The following is a 16,252-nucleotide window of genomic DNA, read 5'->3' as shown; positions in this document are numbered from 1 at the left end:
TCTCTTGTGGAGTAAATAAGACAAAATAAAAAAGTTACAGCGTTTCCTCTGACTGTTATAAAGCACTGACGCTGGAGACTCCTTCCATAAATGTTAAACGTCTCCTGAGCCACATCAGCAATTAATGTGATTACATGTACTTCTACCATCCGTGTCTCAGTGAATGAGCCGTTACTATAGAAACAATAACATATTAGAAACAATAACATATTAGAAACAAGCGTGTTAATATATAAATAAACAAACCTGCGATTTGCAGCTACGCTACTCTCAGTCTGCTGTTATAGGAAACTAACTTCCTTGACTTCTTCTGACCAATCAGAATGGAGAATCACAGCACTGTGGTTTAAACAGTAATAAATAAGCTTCATTGACTTTGTTACTAAGACAGACAGCACTGCTGTATATGTTTAAAGAAACATATAAATAACATTTTTAAACAGCATTCCCAGAGAGAGCTTCCTGAAGGAAGAGGTTTTCCGTCTGTGGTACGGATAAGACTCCTGCATCAGCTGGCATGAACAAAGGTGGAGGCGTTTGCTTTTTAATCAACAACAGATGGCTCGCTGAAGTTAAAGTGCTGTCCAAATCTTGGGCGTAAAATTTGGAGCTCCTAATGACCACGTGCAGCCATTTTCTCTCTGCATTTCTGTATAATTTAACGAGTGAAAGCTAAAGAAAGGAAAGTGATTATATGCTGAAAGTGAAACGCTATATTTCTGACAAGAAGTAGAAACCTAACCCTAACCAAACCACAGGGTTATATTAATGCGCTCGTTCTAATCCATTATCATTTCTATCACAGCTCGTTAACAGAGACTCATTAGGAGGATGCGACACATCATCTAAGAATATTAATAATAATGGATCTTAAAAATAGTTTTCTGTAAGGAGATGTTTATGTAACATGTATGGAAGGAGTCTCCAGTGTCAGCGTTGTGTAACAGTCAGAGGTAAAGCTGTAAGTTTAAGTTGTACTCTTCGTGGTTTCTCAGAAATATGACAAGATGCATTCATTTCTTCTTCAGGAAATTACTAGTTTCACCGATTTTCCAAAACATTAAATGTAGCTATAAAATGGATTAAAAAGTACGAACTAATCCTTTAATTTAAGAAAAAAATATATAATCTTGTGGGGAAAAGAAAGAAAGGTTTGATTTTTGAGAATACTTCCTTTAAAAAAAAACATTTTCTTTCATACAGGTTCTTTACGTTATTTTCACTTGTTTATACACATTTATATTTATTTATAAAAAAAAATATTTCTCCATTTTTTAAAGAGAATAAAACAGCTTTGAAATCCCATATACTTTGTGAAGAAAAGAAAGGCAGGAGTTTATTAAAGAAAGAAAGGAAGAAAGGGGGGAAGAAAGAAGGAAAGATATGATATACACAAGAATACAACAAAAAAGAAAGAAAGAAAGAAAGAAAGAAAGAAAGAAAGAAAGAAAGAAAAAGGGGGGTAAGAAAGAATGAAATAAGGGAAATAAGCCAGAAGACCACAAAAAAGAAAGAAAGAAAGAAAGAAAGAAAGAAAGAAAAAGAAAGAATAAAGGAAGAAAGAAAAGAAGAAAGAAAGAAAGAAAGAAAGAAAGAAAGAAAGAAAGAAAGAAAGAAAGGGGTTAGAAAGTATGAAAAAAAGGGAAATAAGCCAGAAGGCAACAAAAAGGAAAGAAAGAAAGAAAGAAAAAGAAAGAATGAAGAAAGAAAGAAAAGAAGAAAGAATGAAGAAAGAAAGAAAGAAAGAAAGAAAGAAAGAAAGAAAGAAAGAAAGAAAGAAAGGGGTTAGAAAGTATGAAAAAAGGGAAAATAAGCCAGAAGGCAACAAAAAAGAAAGAAAGAAATTAAGGACAGAAGGAAGGAATTTATTCTAGAAAGAAAGAAATAAGGCTCACATATGGAAGTTGGCTCTCGAGGTTCATCTAAGAGAGCTGATTCAAAGAGTCAACTCTTTAGTGAACGACACATCACTACTGTTCTGTTTATTGGGAGAGTTTTTTCACTCCAGCTTTCTGTGGTACAAACTTCTCTTACACACACACACACATACACACACACACACACACACACAAACAGACACACACATACACATACACACACACACGCACACACACCCCTGATGATATTCAGACGTGAATAATCAAGTTGAATCAGATGTGTTTGAGAAGAAAAGCCCACTGTGTGCATCACTGTGGTGTTTCAGAACTTTTTATGTAAAATGAGTCTGAATGTGAGTGATATGAGCTTCTCTCTGGGTTTCTGAATGAATTCTGCAAACTGAAGATTTAATCGTATGCAATTTTGTCCAATTAATTATCTCTTTGCTCAGTGGAACTACAACATACAGAACTGAGCTGTTTCATCACACGCACCATTATAGTGATTAAATATGAACATTTCTTCTTAATGGACGTCATCACTACTGCAGATTTGCAGAATAAATATCAGAATTGTGACTTTTTTTTTTTTTTTTTTTTAACATTTTTCCCACCACGTCTGACTAATCATTTATATCATGAGCCACGGGTCACGAATCAACACCGAACTCAATAAATATTACACAGGTAATAGAAAAAACATTTTCCTTGATTAAAATCCAAAAATAATTGCCATCATTTATAAAAACCATCGAGCCTCTAATTTGGTGCTCGGATCCCGCCTGACTGCGCCGCTTGTTAAAATTCAGCTCTAACGTCCAGCCAATACGAGCTCCCTGAGTGATTGATGGCACCAATTTACTTCCATCTAATGTCAGATATTAAATCCTGAATTATGCATATTATTCTCCTTCTGTAACGTGCAAGCAAAAACCGCAAAAGAAAAAAAGAGCGGAAATAATTCTTTTAGACCTCAGAATGATCCTACACACGTTTCTTAATAAAAAAAACAGCTCTGGACTTGACAGGATATACAACACAGCACACTGAAAAATAATGAGTTGAGAAAAGAAGGAAAACCAAGAAAAAAGGTAACAATAGAAGAGTAAAAAAGAAAGAAAGGGAAGACAAAAGAAGGAAAGAGAAAGTAATGCAATCACCTTGTTTGTACTTTCACATAGAAGAAGAAGGAGGAGGAAGAGGAGGAGGAGGAGGAGAATAAGAAAAAGAAGGAGAAGAAGGAGGAGGAGGAAGAGGGGGGCAAATAATAAGAAGAAGGAGAAGGAGAAGGAGAAGAAGAAGAGGAAGAAGTAGAAGAAGGAGGAGCAGGAGGATGAGAAGGGGGTGGAGAAGAAAAAGAAGAAGAGGAAGAAGAAGGAGGAGAATAAGAAAAATATAAGGAAGAGAAGAAGAAGGATAACAATGAGGAGGAGGAATAGGCGAAGAAGTAGTACAGAAAGAAGGACAAGGAGAAGAAGGAGAAGAAGAAGAAGAAGAAGAAGAAGAAGAAGAAGAAGGAGGAGGAGGAGGAGGAGAAGAAAAAGCAGAAGAAGAAGAATGAGAAGGAGGAGAAGAAGGAGTAGAAGAATGAGGAGGAGTAGAAGGAGTCAAAGAAGAAGGAGGAGGAGGGGAAGGAGTCGAAGAAGAATGAAGTGAAGAAGAAGGATAAGAATGAGCAGGAGGAGAAGGAGTAGCAGAAGAAGAATGAGCAGGAGGAGAAGGAGGAGAAGAAGAAGAATGAGCAGGAGGAGAAGGAGGAGAAGAAGAAGAATGAGCAGGAGGAGAAGGAGTAACAGAAGAAGAAACAGGAGGAGAAGGAGTAACAGAAGAAGAAACAGGAGGAGAAGGAGGAGAAGAAGGAGTAGAAGAAGAAACAGAAGGAGGAGTAGAAGAAGAATGAAGTGAAGAAGGATAACAATGAGGAGGAGGAGAAGAAGAAGAAGAAGAAGAAGAAGAAGGCTAAGGATGAGGATGAGAAGAAGAAGGAGAAGAATGAGGAGGAGGAGGAGGAGAAGAAGAAGAAGAAGAAGAAGGCTAAGGATGAGGATGAGAAGAAGAAGGAGAAGAATGAGGAGGAGGAGGAGAAGAAGAAAAAGAAGGCTAAGAATGAGGAGAAGAAGGAGAAGAATGAGGAGGAGGAGGAGAAGAAGAAGGATAAGAATGAGGAGGAGGAGGAGAAGAAGAAGGATAAGAATGAGGAGGAGGAGGAGAAGAAGAAAAAGAAGGCTAAGGATAAGGATGAGGAGAAGAAGGAGGAGAATGAGGAGGAGGAGGAGAAGAAGAAGAAGAAGAATAAGAAGGCTAAGGATGAGGATGAGGAGAAGAAGGAGAAGAATGAGGAGGAGGAGGAGAAGAAGAAGAAGAAGAAGAAGAAGAAGAAGAAGGCTAAGGATGAGGATGAGGAGAAGAAGGAGAAGAATGAGGAGGAGGAGACGAAGAAGAAGAATTTTGCCTACCCTACACTAACTCTTCAGCCGATATCAGGAGTATAATTGTAGAAATTCCACTATGTGTGTTATTGATGTTTCCACATGAAGACATGATGTTTTTCACTGAGAGAGGATCTTCTTACACTCTGAAGTGTTCAGCTGTGTGTTTGGACACACACACACACACACACACACACACACACACACACACACACTAATCCTTTGTCCACACAGGAAGCTGATTGTCTGTCTTCATCAGTGTTCCACAGCTGATGTTCTGGAGTCTGTTTGGCGTGAACAGGAGATCAGATTTTCCTTCCTGTCAGACGCTGTAGTGGTGTTTTGATCAGATGCTGTAGTGGTGTTTTGATCATCATGCTGTAGTGGTGTTTTGATCAGACGCAGTTCATCTTCACTTCAGCTTCATTTCTCCTCGTTTACTCCTGAATGGCTGCATGTGGAGATCACAATCATCTGCGCTTTATTAAACAAACAGATCAGTGGAGGCGGACGTGAGAGCCATGGGACGTCTCGTTTGGGCTCAAGCCCGCGCCGTCTGCCTGCCAGGCACTTCACTATTTAATTACCTGGTCAGTGTGTTAGGCAGCGCTCACGAAAACCTCTCCAAATAAAAACAAAACAAAAAACATCAGGAGAAGTGTGGGTTCACCTTCGAGTGGAATTCACTATCAATCATTCAGTCAATCACAGAAAGAAAGAAAGAAGAAGGAAGGAAGACAAGTAAAAGAAGAAAGAAAGAAAAGAAATGAAGGAAGGAAGACAATTAAAAGAAAGAAAGAAAGAAAAAGAAATGAAGGAAGGAAGACAATTAAAAGCAGAAAGAAAGAAAGAGAGGCAGCAGTAAATGAGTAACTGAGTAAATGAACTGTAGTAAGGTTTGTAAACACAAAGTTTGAAAGCAGGTTTTAAAGAAAGAAAATCACAATTGAGAACAGTTTGTGTTTTGAAAAAGCAAGGAAAGAAACAGTGTGTGAGTGCTGGTCTGTGTGAGTGCCTGTGTGCGAGTGCCTGTGTGTGCGAGTGCCGACGTGTGTATATGTGAGTGCCTGTGTGTGCGAGTGCCTGTGTGTGCGAGTGCCGGCGTGTGTGTGTGTGTGAGTGCCAGTGTGTGTGAATGCTGGTGTGTGTGAGTGCCGGCGTGTGTGAGTGCCGGCGTGTGTGTGTGTGAGTGCCAGTGTGTGTGAATGCTGGTGTGTGTGAGTGCCGGCGTGTGTGTGTGAGTGCCAGTGTGTGCGAGTGCTGGTGTGTGTGTGTGTGCGAGTGCTGGTGTGTGTGTGTGTGAATGCTGTTGTGTGTGAGAGCCGGTGTGTGCGAGTGCCTGTGTGTGTGAGTGCCGGCGTGTGTGTGTGCCAGTGTGTGTGAATGCTGGTGTGTGCGTGTGCGCGAGTGCCGGTGTGTGTGTGTGTGTGTGAATGCTGGTGTGTGTGAGTGCCTGTGTGTGTGAGTGCCAGTGTGTGTGAATGCTGGTGTGTGCGAGTGCCAGTGTGTGTGTGTGCGAGTGCCGGTGTGTGAATGCTGGTGTGTGTGAGTGCCGGTGTGTGCGAGTGCCGGTGTGTGTGAGTGCCGGCGTGTGTATGTGTGAGTGCCTGTGTGTGTGAGTGCCGGTGTGTGTATGTGTGAGTGCCTGTGTGTGTGAGTGCCGGCGTGTGTATGTGTGAGTGCCAGTGTGTGTGAGTGCCAGTGTGTGTGAATGCTGGTGTGTGCGAGTGCTGGTGTGTGTGTGTGCGAGTGCCAGTGTGTGTGTGTGTGTGTGAATGCTGGTGTGTGTGAATGCTGGTGTGTGTATGTGTGAGTGCCTGTGTGTGCGAGTGCCGGTGTGTGTGAGTGCCGGCGTGTGTATGTGTGAGTGCCAGTGTGTGTGTGTGAATGCCGGTGTGAGTGCCAGTGTGTGTGAATGCTGGTGTGTGTGAGTGCCGGCGTGTGTATGTGTGAGTGCCTGTGTGTGCGAGTGCCAGTGTGTGTGAGTGCCGGCGTGTGTATGTGTGAGTGCCAGTGTGTGTGTGTGAATGCTGGTGTGTGTGAGTGCCGGCGAGTGTATGTGTATGCTGGTGTGTATGAGTGCTGGTGTGTGTGAATGCTGGTGTGTATGAGTGCCGGTGTGTGTGTGTGTGTGTGAATGCTGGTGTGTGTGAGTGCCGGCGAGTGTATGTGTATGCTGGTGTGTATGAGTGCTGGTGTGTGTGAATGCTGGTGTGTGTGAGTGCCGGCGAGTGTATGTTTGAGTGCCGGTGTGTGTGAATGCTGGTGTGTATGAGTGCTGGTGTGTGTGAATGCTGGTGTGTGTGAGTGCCGGTGTGTGTGTGTGTGGGTGCCGGTGTGTGTCTGTGTGAGTGCCGGTGTGTGCGAGTGCCGGCGTGTAAATCCCACGTCCCGCTCGACTCGGCTGAAATGACTGAACGATGATACAAACAAGCAGATAAAATGCTTCCTGTGACAGAGACGTGGGGTTTTTAACTTTCCTGAAGTGTTTTTCCAGCGTTTTCTTCCCTGTCCTTCATCTTGATGCTGAGCGCGATGTTGAGGATTTTCGAGAAGCTCTTCTGAGACAAAGCAGTAAAGCATTTCTCATAATGAAGCTGGGCTTCTCATCATCCACGCTATCTTAAGCAGCAGTAATTAGCCGACGAGAGACGTCAAATCTCAGCGTTAATTCCCCTGGATCTCACGCTGATTATTTTATTCCTCTGTGTGCCGAGTGTCTGCGCGAAAGTCTCCGGCGTGACGAGGCTGCATGCGAAAGCCGTGGAGTAAACGTGGAGAAAAATACTTTCTTCACTCTGCTTTTTTAATGCTAACTTTTACTGAAAAGGCAAGTAGTCATTTTAAATGGCTGATGTCTTGGGGTTTTTGGGGGGTTTTTTTTAAACACATTTCTTTTTGCTCAAGTTTAATTTGATTTATTCAGCTAGGTTTCACATCGCAACTCTACGATTCTCTACATTTTCATACACGTGCTGATTTTATTAGTCAGTATTGTAGCGTCGTGTTTTGTTAAACCTTCAGTTTGAGCAAAAATAGAAGCGTTGCTCTGCTGCTCTTCCTGGCTGGAGTTGTGTGTTGTTTTTTTTTGTCCCGGCGTCCCTGAGGATTTCAGTCCGAGTTTAACAGTTTGTTCAGCACATTTCAGCTCGGAATGCTTTTGGAACAAGGCCCGATATAGTGTTGAGTGTACTGTAGTAAAAGCTCTGCCAACGAGTCACTTCTAAACAGCTCGACCCACCTGCAAACCCATAATCCATAAATTAGCCTGGGTTTTCTTGTTGTTGTTTTATCTAGTAATGACTTTTCAGTAACTCCACAGGTAATATACTCGCTAGCACACTGGTATTATGAAGTATTTTATTTCTGCACCTGTAAATAGTGTCTTGTATCACTGAAAACAAAGCTTCTTGGGAAATACCTCATGTGTTTTTGAACCTGCGCACGTTCAAGAAGGCGACACGAGAAGGTGAGGGGGTGTAAACTTTTGAACAGGAAGATCGGTGTAAATTGCTATTATTTTGTTTAAAGATCTTTTTTTTTTTCATTGACACTACATAAGATATTTACATGTTTCACGGAAGACAAAATAATAACAATTGCAATCGATCATCCTGTTCAAAAGTTTACACCCCCATAAACATGTGTTATGTGAAAGAGCAGTATCTAAACACTAAAGAATACTAAGCCATTTTATCCCTATGTGTGTATTCAGTGAAAGAATCTCACCTGTTGTAGCAGGTAGCAGATGGTAAAATCTTCTCTACTGAACAATGTTGTAAAATCTTACAAAAAGCAACAGCTTTACCTCCGGGTGTTACGAGGGCGCTGAAACCGGAGACTCCTTCCATAAATGTTAAATAAACATTTCATCACGTATCGATGATCACACACGGGTTTTATGTACGGGGTGGCGTACTATAGCAACCATGACGCTTCAATATAAACCTCTCAAAGCTACTTTTATTTTCTGGAAAAAATTTATCAACACCTTCCGACCAATCAGAAGCCGAGAATTCAACAGCACTGTGGTATAAAGTGATAACGATGAAGAATGCAATGTAAGCTTCGCTTGGTGTTGTGTGCAACTCTGGTGTCTCTTACAGTGCATCTGGAAAGTATTCACAGCGCTTCACTTTTCCCACATTTTGTTATGTTACAGCCTTATTCCAAAAAGGATTCAATTCATTATTTTCCCCAAAATTCTACAAAAAATACCCCATAATGACAACGTGAAAGAAGTTTGTTTAAAATCTTTGCAAATTTATTAAAAATAAAAAAACAAAAAAAAGCACATGTACATAAGTATTCACAGCCTTTGCCATGACACTCAAAATTGAGCTCAGGTGCATCCTGTTTCCACTGATCTTCATTGTGATGTTTCTACAACTTGATTGGTGTCCACCTGTGGTAAATTCAGTTGATTGGACATGATTTGGAAAAATCCGAGACAGGATTGTATGGAGGCTGGAGAGCTGGCCGCCCGGCCAAACTGAACGATCAGGGGAGAAGGACCTTAGTCAGGGAGGTAACCAAAAAGCCAATGGTCACTCTGACAGAGCTCCAGCGTGTCTCTGTGGAGAGAGGAGAACCTTCCAGAAGAACAACCATCTCTGCAGCACTCCACCAATCAGGCCTGAATGGTAGATTGGCCAGACGGAAGCCACTCCTCAGTAAAAGGCATGACAGCCCACCTGGAGTTTGCCAAAAGTCTCCTGAAAGACTCTCAGACCAAGACCAAGTCAAAGATTGAACTCTTTGGCCTGAATGGCAAGCGTCATGTCTGGAGGAAACCAGGCACCACTCATCACCCGGCCAATACCATCCCTACAGTGAAGCATGGTGGTGGCAGCATCACGCTGTGGGGATGTTTTTCAGCGGCAGGAACTGGGAGACTAGTCAGGATCGAGGGAAAGATGAATGCAGGAATGTACAGAGACATCCTTGATGAAAACCTGCTCCAGAGCGCTCTGGACCTCAGACTGGGGCGAAGGTTCATCTTCAAACAGGACAACGACCCTACGCACACAGCCAAGATAACGAAGGAGTGGCTACAGGACAACTCTGTGAATGTCCTTGAGTGGCCCGGCCAGAGCCCAGACTTGAACCCCATTGAACATCTCTGGAGTGATCTGAAAATGGCTGTGCACCGACGCTCCCCATCCAACCTGATGGAGCTTGAGAGGTCCTGCAAAGAAGAATGGGAGAAACTGCCCAAAAACAGTTGTGCCAAGCTTGTAGCATCATACTCAAAAAGACTTGAGGCTGTAATTGGTGCCAAAGGTGCTTCAACAAAGTATTGAGCAAAGGCTGTGAATACTTATCTACATGTGCTTTTAGTTTTTTTATTTTTAATAAATTTGCAAAGATTTCAAACAAACTTCTTTCACGCTGTCGTTATGGGGTATTGTTTGTAGAATTTTGAGGAAATAATGAATTGAATCCTTTTTGGAATAAGGCTGGAACATAACAAAATGTGGGAAAAGTGAAGCGCTGTGAATACTTTCCAGATGCACTGTATATATCAGGAAACATGGTACCTATGAAATGAAGAACTCAAGATAACCAAAGTTGCCATAGACAACCGAGATTTGCTTTGATTCTTGGGCGAGCGTCCAGGCTTCTATTGATTTCTGCTTTAAGGTCTGTAGATAAATTCCAACACAGATTAAAGTGAGGAAACTTCTACTCTTATAGAAGCACAGACTGCTTAATCAGACTTATCTCTTATCTCAGCGCTGGCTGTAAGTTCATTACTCTGAGGGGAAAAAGAGGGCAGTGGATTTTTACAGGAAGTGGACGCCATGTGGCCGTGCCCAAAGGGAAGGACGGAGATATTAGCATTCGCTGAGGTTAGTAATAAATCATTACATTGTTTTTCCAACCACGGGAGACTCCAAGCTGGTGTGGGCTTTTTTTTTTTTACCCACAGAGACTTTGCTCTCGTGTGAAATGGAGATTTACATTTTTTTTAGTTATAAAAAAAAAAAAAAGAAGTCCAATTAATATTGCTGAGACATCATTTCTCATTCAGACAAAGTGTTATAGCTGTTAATATTCATCAGCAAGTTGTTTTTGGACTCCATGTGTTATCACCCCAAGTCAAAGAATGAATGAATAAATAAATAAATAAGCTAACGAAACATGCGTAATATTTCCATGGGGAAAAAATACATCTTAAAATATACATTTTGAATATGGGTGAATTTATTTAATATTACTTTATATTATGAGATTATTATAAATATCTGCCAGCAGAATACGATTATTTCAATCTTGAAATTAGTAAAAAATAATGTCTGGAAGTGTATTTAAAATAATATGGCTAGTTTATCGCAACCTGATAAAAGGAAATAGTAGATATATTTGACTATATTAAATATATTTTCATTCGCTAAGATGTGAGCAAATTTTACTATAACACACAAAAAGATACAGTATTCATAACATTTTTGATTGGCTGGCAGGCATCAGGAATTTTTTTATACCGTATGAGGATGCCTTGACTGTAGATTTGATCAAAAATTCCTTAAAATTTTGATGAACACGTAATAAATTCAAGTAGTTAAAGAGATGCTTGTTGCTAGGCAACTAGGAAACACGGACAGTCGAGTTAAGAGCGCGTTGTGAGGATTTAATACCAAAAATTGTGCACACTGGTAATCAGACCTTGGGCGTAACTATAGACTGATGCGCTTTTCGGAATTTACTCAAGAATGATGCAAGGGCAGAGTTTGAGTAAAACAGAGGCGTGGCTCGGTTTGGAACGTTTCCGGCGAAGAGTAGTATTAAGTCCAGCTCCACAGTCCGACACTTTGATTCATGTTTTGGATTTTATTCACCAGGCTTAAAAGTAAGTACCCCTGTTCAGTCCCTCCAGGATTTCACGATTTTGGGTTCACAGAAATTAACGCAAAATCAAGCAAACTCCGCAATATTTGGAGGACCTTGCAATTTGTCTAAATTACAGATTTGGGCCAAGACGCGTCATGTTACGTCATCGCAAAAAGCGCAATCAGCCAAAGCCCTCTTCGATTCACGTGTACAGCTAAAACGTCTCATTTCGTACAACTGCAATTTTGCTGATTCAAGTAGTTTTCTGCAAAAAAACCCAAAAAACAGCACAAAAAAAATTGAAAAATGCAGCAGCAAAATAAAAAAAAAACCCTCCATGAAATCCTGTACAGACTGTTTCATTTATTGCTGGTGGTCTACCGTAGACGCTACTGAAAAACCCTGTCTCGATCACTTCCACTCAAGAAAACGTTTGTAGTCTCAAAGGCATGAACTGCACGCAAGTGATTTTAATAACCTGAAATGTTCATTTAATCACGCGCGTAACCCGACTCTGAATACGAGAAACTTTCCCCCGGTAAATACTGACATAACCTTTGTACAATGGGCATAAGCTTGCTAACAACTGAGGCTAATGATTTAGCTAGCTAGCATGCAAACTTGTAAACTAAAAGCATTGTGGCAATGGAACCATTTTTCCATCTAATTTGTTGGTGTGTTTGTAAAGGCTTGTATCGCTAAAATTATATTGTAATAACTGATTCAACATCTATGAGTTAATATAGAATCTTCTAGTAAACAAACTACAAAACACAAGCATTCGATATATAAAGTTAGCTCAGCTACATATACCTCTGGATTTTGTTTTTTTTTTGTTTTTTATTACTGATAAGTGAACACTAATGATGAAAGCTAATAAAAAGCCTTCCAAGTACATTATCTTGTATATCTAACTCTTTACTCCCCAAGATATAATTAGCTTGTTGCTCGTATGGTTTACGTCTCAAAAAGGTGTTAATTAGGCTCTTTATATTTTCTTTGTTATTATGCAAGTAAAATTTCACTGAACATCAAATGCTACTATAAACAGATAAAAAGTATGATGTGTTGTTCTTTAATAACTAAAAAAAATGGTCATCATTAGCTTTGTAACTGCTGTGGTATAAGATGAATAAAAGACTCCAGGACATGCCGTTATAGGAAAATAAGCAACTTTAGGGCCGTAATAGTACAGTAACTCCGCTGCCGTTGATTATTGATATTCAGCGTTTTATTCCTTTCATAATATCACTGTTTGTGTTTCTGAATGTGATGTAAATGTTCTCTGATAGCTTTTTAAGTACCTCTAACCTCTTTCGTATCCTTTAAACGGTTTTAAGATCCTCTTAATGGTAATATTTGGTTATAAATATCTTCAGTGGCTTTTTCCTGAACCGTAAAACATTCTTCATAACCTTTAGCTGCCTGCAGAACATTTCACGGTGTGTCGTACAGCAGATAATCGGCACATGTCTGATTCTGACCGAGTTTAATGGCGGCGTGGGCGAGAGGATGACAGCTCCAATATTCGGCCAACCCTCTGGAGAATATAATCGGTTTGTCCTCGAATGTGACAAACAGGGACAAGGCCGTGTATTATCTCCAAGGTCAACCTGATTCCAGCGCTGAAAAGAAGTGTCTTACCAAAGGAGCCTTTCTGCAGCTTATCACTCCATGAACACACTCATTTAGACAAAGGCCACAAGAACAGACCTGAATTTCGTTCTCTCTGCGCCACAGCAGAGATAAATTCAATAATCACGCCGTGCCGACCGCACAATATCGCCACTCCGACAACAATAGTGCTTTCTTTCTCACATTCTCAGAAACAGAGGACGTGGATCGCTGTTGGCGGGAAGCAGGAATGATTTTTTTGTCTTTTTTTTTTTATCACACAATGAAATTAAGGGGCAAAGGTTAAATGCATTTTTCTCCCCTGGTAATATCTTAATTTCACAGTTAAAAGGGTTTAACATGCTCATAAAAGCTTAGAAAGGAAGAAAATTAACACTGAAACATGAACCTGGTATTTTTATAAAGACATAATAAAGTGGTTCATCTATTTCTACATCTGCAGCTTCAGAGAGGGTTTGTTTTGTTTTTGAGGAACTCTGAATATTTATCCAAATATCAAATATTTGATGGCTATCTCTAATCTTTAAAACACTACAGCAGTTTATGATCCAACCGGTAAAATCTTTCCAAATGAAGACAAGTATTTTATATGTAATTGTGTCAGAATAATAAGGAGATGGATGGATGGATGGATGGATGGATGGGTGGATGGATGGATGTGTGGAAAGGTGGGTGGATGGATGTGTGGATGGGTGGGTGTATGTATGGATGGATGGGTGGATGGATGGATGTGTGGAAAGGTGGGTGGATGGATGGATGGATGGATGGATGGGGGATTGATGGACGGATGGGTGGGTTGGGGGGATTGATGGATGGATGGATTTATTAATTCCAGAGGGAAATTCACATATTACAGCAGCACAGATAGTTCGAAGCATACTAAAAGTAATTTAACATCATATATGTTGAATTATCATTGATATATAATATGAACCTGCCATCACAAAGGTACTGATTCCATCAAAGTTCATTTGGAATAATTATTTTATCAGTTTATCCACTATGATGTCCATCCGTTTATTTTCGCAGGGCAAAGTAACACACAAACATTCACACACTAGGGACAATTTGGAAATGCCAATCAGCCTACCATGCATGTGTCTGGGGAGGAAATCAGAGCACATGGAGGAAACCTCCAACCCCAGAGGTGCGAGGCAAACGTGCTAACCACTAAGCCACCATGCCCTCCACTACCATGTAAATCTACATATTTCCAATCTTCAAAAGGATGTAATGGTCCTAAAAGTGTCTCAAATTACTCATATTTTATTTAGCACTTAGATCCGTCATCCATGGCAACAGGGTTGACCACGCCCATATCTAAGATAAAGAACTCTTTTGATACTCTTAAAAGTTTTGGGCAGTGACTTTTAGAGAAAACCTTTGCTAGAACTCTTTTTTTGGAATATGGTTCCATGTGGTGGCGTTCCAGCTTGGGTTACAGTCATGTTCTTCCTCTTTCCTTGAGGGTTTTCTCCAGGTTCTGTGGTTTACTCCCATCTTCAAAAATCTGTTGGTAGGTGGACAGGCTACGCTAAATTGCCCCTTGATGTGACAGTGTGTGTATATGATGCCCTGCAATGGATCAGTGTTCTATCCGTGGTGTATTCCCACCCAGTGGTGCAGGGATAGTCTCCGGATCCAAGTGGATAAAACGTACTGAAAACAAAGTCTTAAGAATGCATGTTGTTCTCCCATGAAGTGGAACCGCGTAACTGATTCACCTGCTACTTCCAGGTTGTTCCACCAGTGAAGGAATCTAGAGTTGTGTAATGTGGTGAGATCTTCAATGCGTGTGTGTGTAACATTAATATGACATCAAGCCATCTACAGATCTTTGATGGATTGTGCACTGACCATAATATGAAAAAGATCTCAACTTTTTTTCCTCAAATCGCTAGATAAAATTGCAGCACCTCCTTTTCTTGCACCGGTTTTGTCCTCGTCCCTGTCACCACGACGACGGCCCCCCTCGACACCCGGCGGAGCGCAGCGAGGAGTCCTGTAATCACAGACGGACTGATGTCATGGTAACGGCACTGCTAATGGTTGCCACAGTTTCGAGCTGCATGAAGTCGGTGCTGTGATGCTCAACCGCTGACCATTGCTATTCTCGAGCTTCACCTGATCCGAGGTCAGCCCTCGATGCTACTGTTCCAGCGCTCATTATTTACTCTGAATGATTTCGGCTCCTTGAATCTCCTGTGTGGGTTTTGGACTTGTTGATTCCTGCAACTCCTGAGTGTGAAAAACACTGACTTTCTCCGAGTTCCCCTGAAAAACCCTTCATGTTTTATGACATGAGCTTTTTCAGAAAGTCAATATTTAGGAGTGGGCAAGGGAAAGATAATAAATTCTTAAACGCACCTTGCTCCTTTCTTTTTTAATATATGCTTCTCCAACACACAGTCTGAATCCCAAATAGCTTCTTATTGCCTATATATATATATATATATATATATATATATATATATATATATATATATATATATATATATATATATATATATATATATATATATATATATATATTTGCTCACTACATAGGCTATAACAACACTCCATAGTGCACTAGATTCTCAGTAGAAGTCTTGTTCAGAAAAGTAGCAAACAGGAACGGCTAGCTTACATACAATACAATACAATACAATAAAAAGTCATCTTAATATTTATTTCCCTTTTTTTTCAGAGCCATTTTTATATCAAGCGATACATGGGTCATTTACAGTGGTGCTTGAAAGTTTTATTAGTCCTGAAAGTAGATAAAGAGAACATAATTTAACAAATCAGAAAAAAATATATACTTGGTCATTTACTTATTGAGGAAAATGACCCAATATTACATATCTGTGAGGGGTAAAAGTATCTGGTACCAGTACCAATATGTGGTGGGAGCCCCTTGTGCAGCAATAACTGCAGATAAACGTTTGGGGTGACTGTTGATCAGTCCTGCACATCGGCTTGGAGGAGTTTTATCCCGTTCCTCAGTACAGAACAGCTTCAACTCTGGGATGTTGGTGGGTTTCCTCACATGAACTGCTCGCTTCAGGTTCTTCCACAACATTTCTATTGGATTAAGGTCAGGACTTTGACTTGGCCATTCCAAAACATTAACTTTATTCTTCTTTAACTGTTTTTAGTAGAAAGACTTGTGTGTTTAGGATCGTTGTCTTGCTGCATGACCCACTTTCTCTTCAGATTCAGTTCATGGACAGATGTTCTGACATTTTCATTTAGAATTCGCTGGTATACTTCAGAATTCACTGCTCCATCAATGATGGCGAATCGTCCTGGCCCCAATGTAGTAAAAACCATGATACTACCACCACCATGCTTCACAGATGGAATAAGGTTCTGATGCTGGAATGCGGTGTTTTCCTTTCTCCAAATATAACGCTTCTCATTTCAACCAAAAAGTTCTATTTAGGTCTCATCCATCCATAAGACATCTCCAATAGCCTTCTGGCTTGTCCACAT

General features: G+C 40.5%; 1 protein-coding gene across 4 annotated transcripts in view; it reads right to left on the bottom strand.

Annotated features, from left to right (window-relative positions):
- Window positions 1-16,252, bottom strand: part of ctnnd2a (catenin (cadherin-associated protein), delta 2a) — a 293,452-nt gene that overhangs the window by 248,602 nt on the left and 28,598 nt on the right. The window lies entirely within an intron of this gene.

Source organism: Ictalurus punctatus, chromosome 23, assembly GCF_001660625.3.
Source record: "Ictalurus punctatus breed USDA103 chromosome 23, Coco_2.0, whole genome shotgun sequence".
Lineage (NCBI taxonomy): Eukaryota > Metazoa > Chordata > Actinopteri > Siluriformes > Ictaluridae > Ictalurus > Ictalurus punctatus.
The sequence above is the reverse complement of the archived record's forward strand: the minus strand, read 5'-3'. Positions and strand labels throughout refer to the sequence as shown.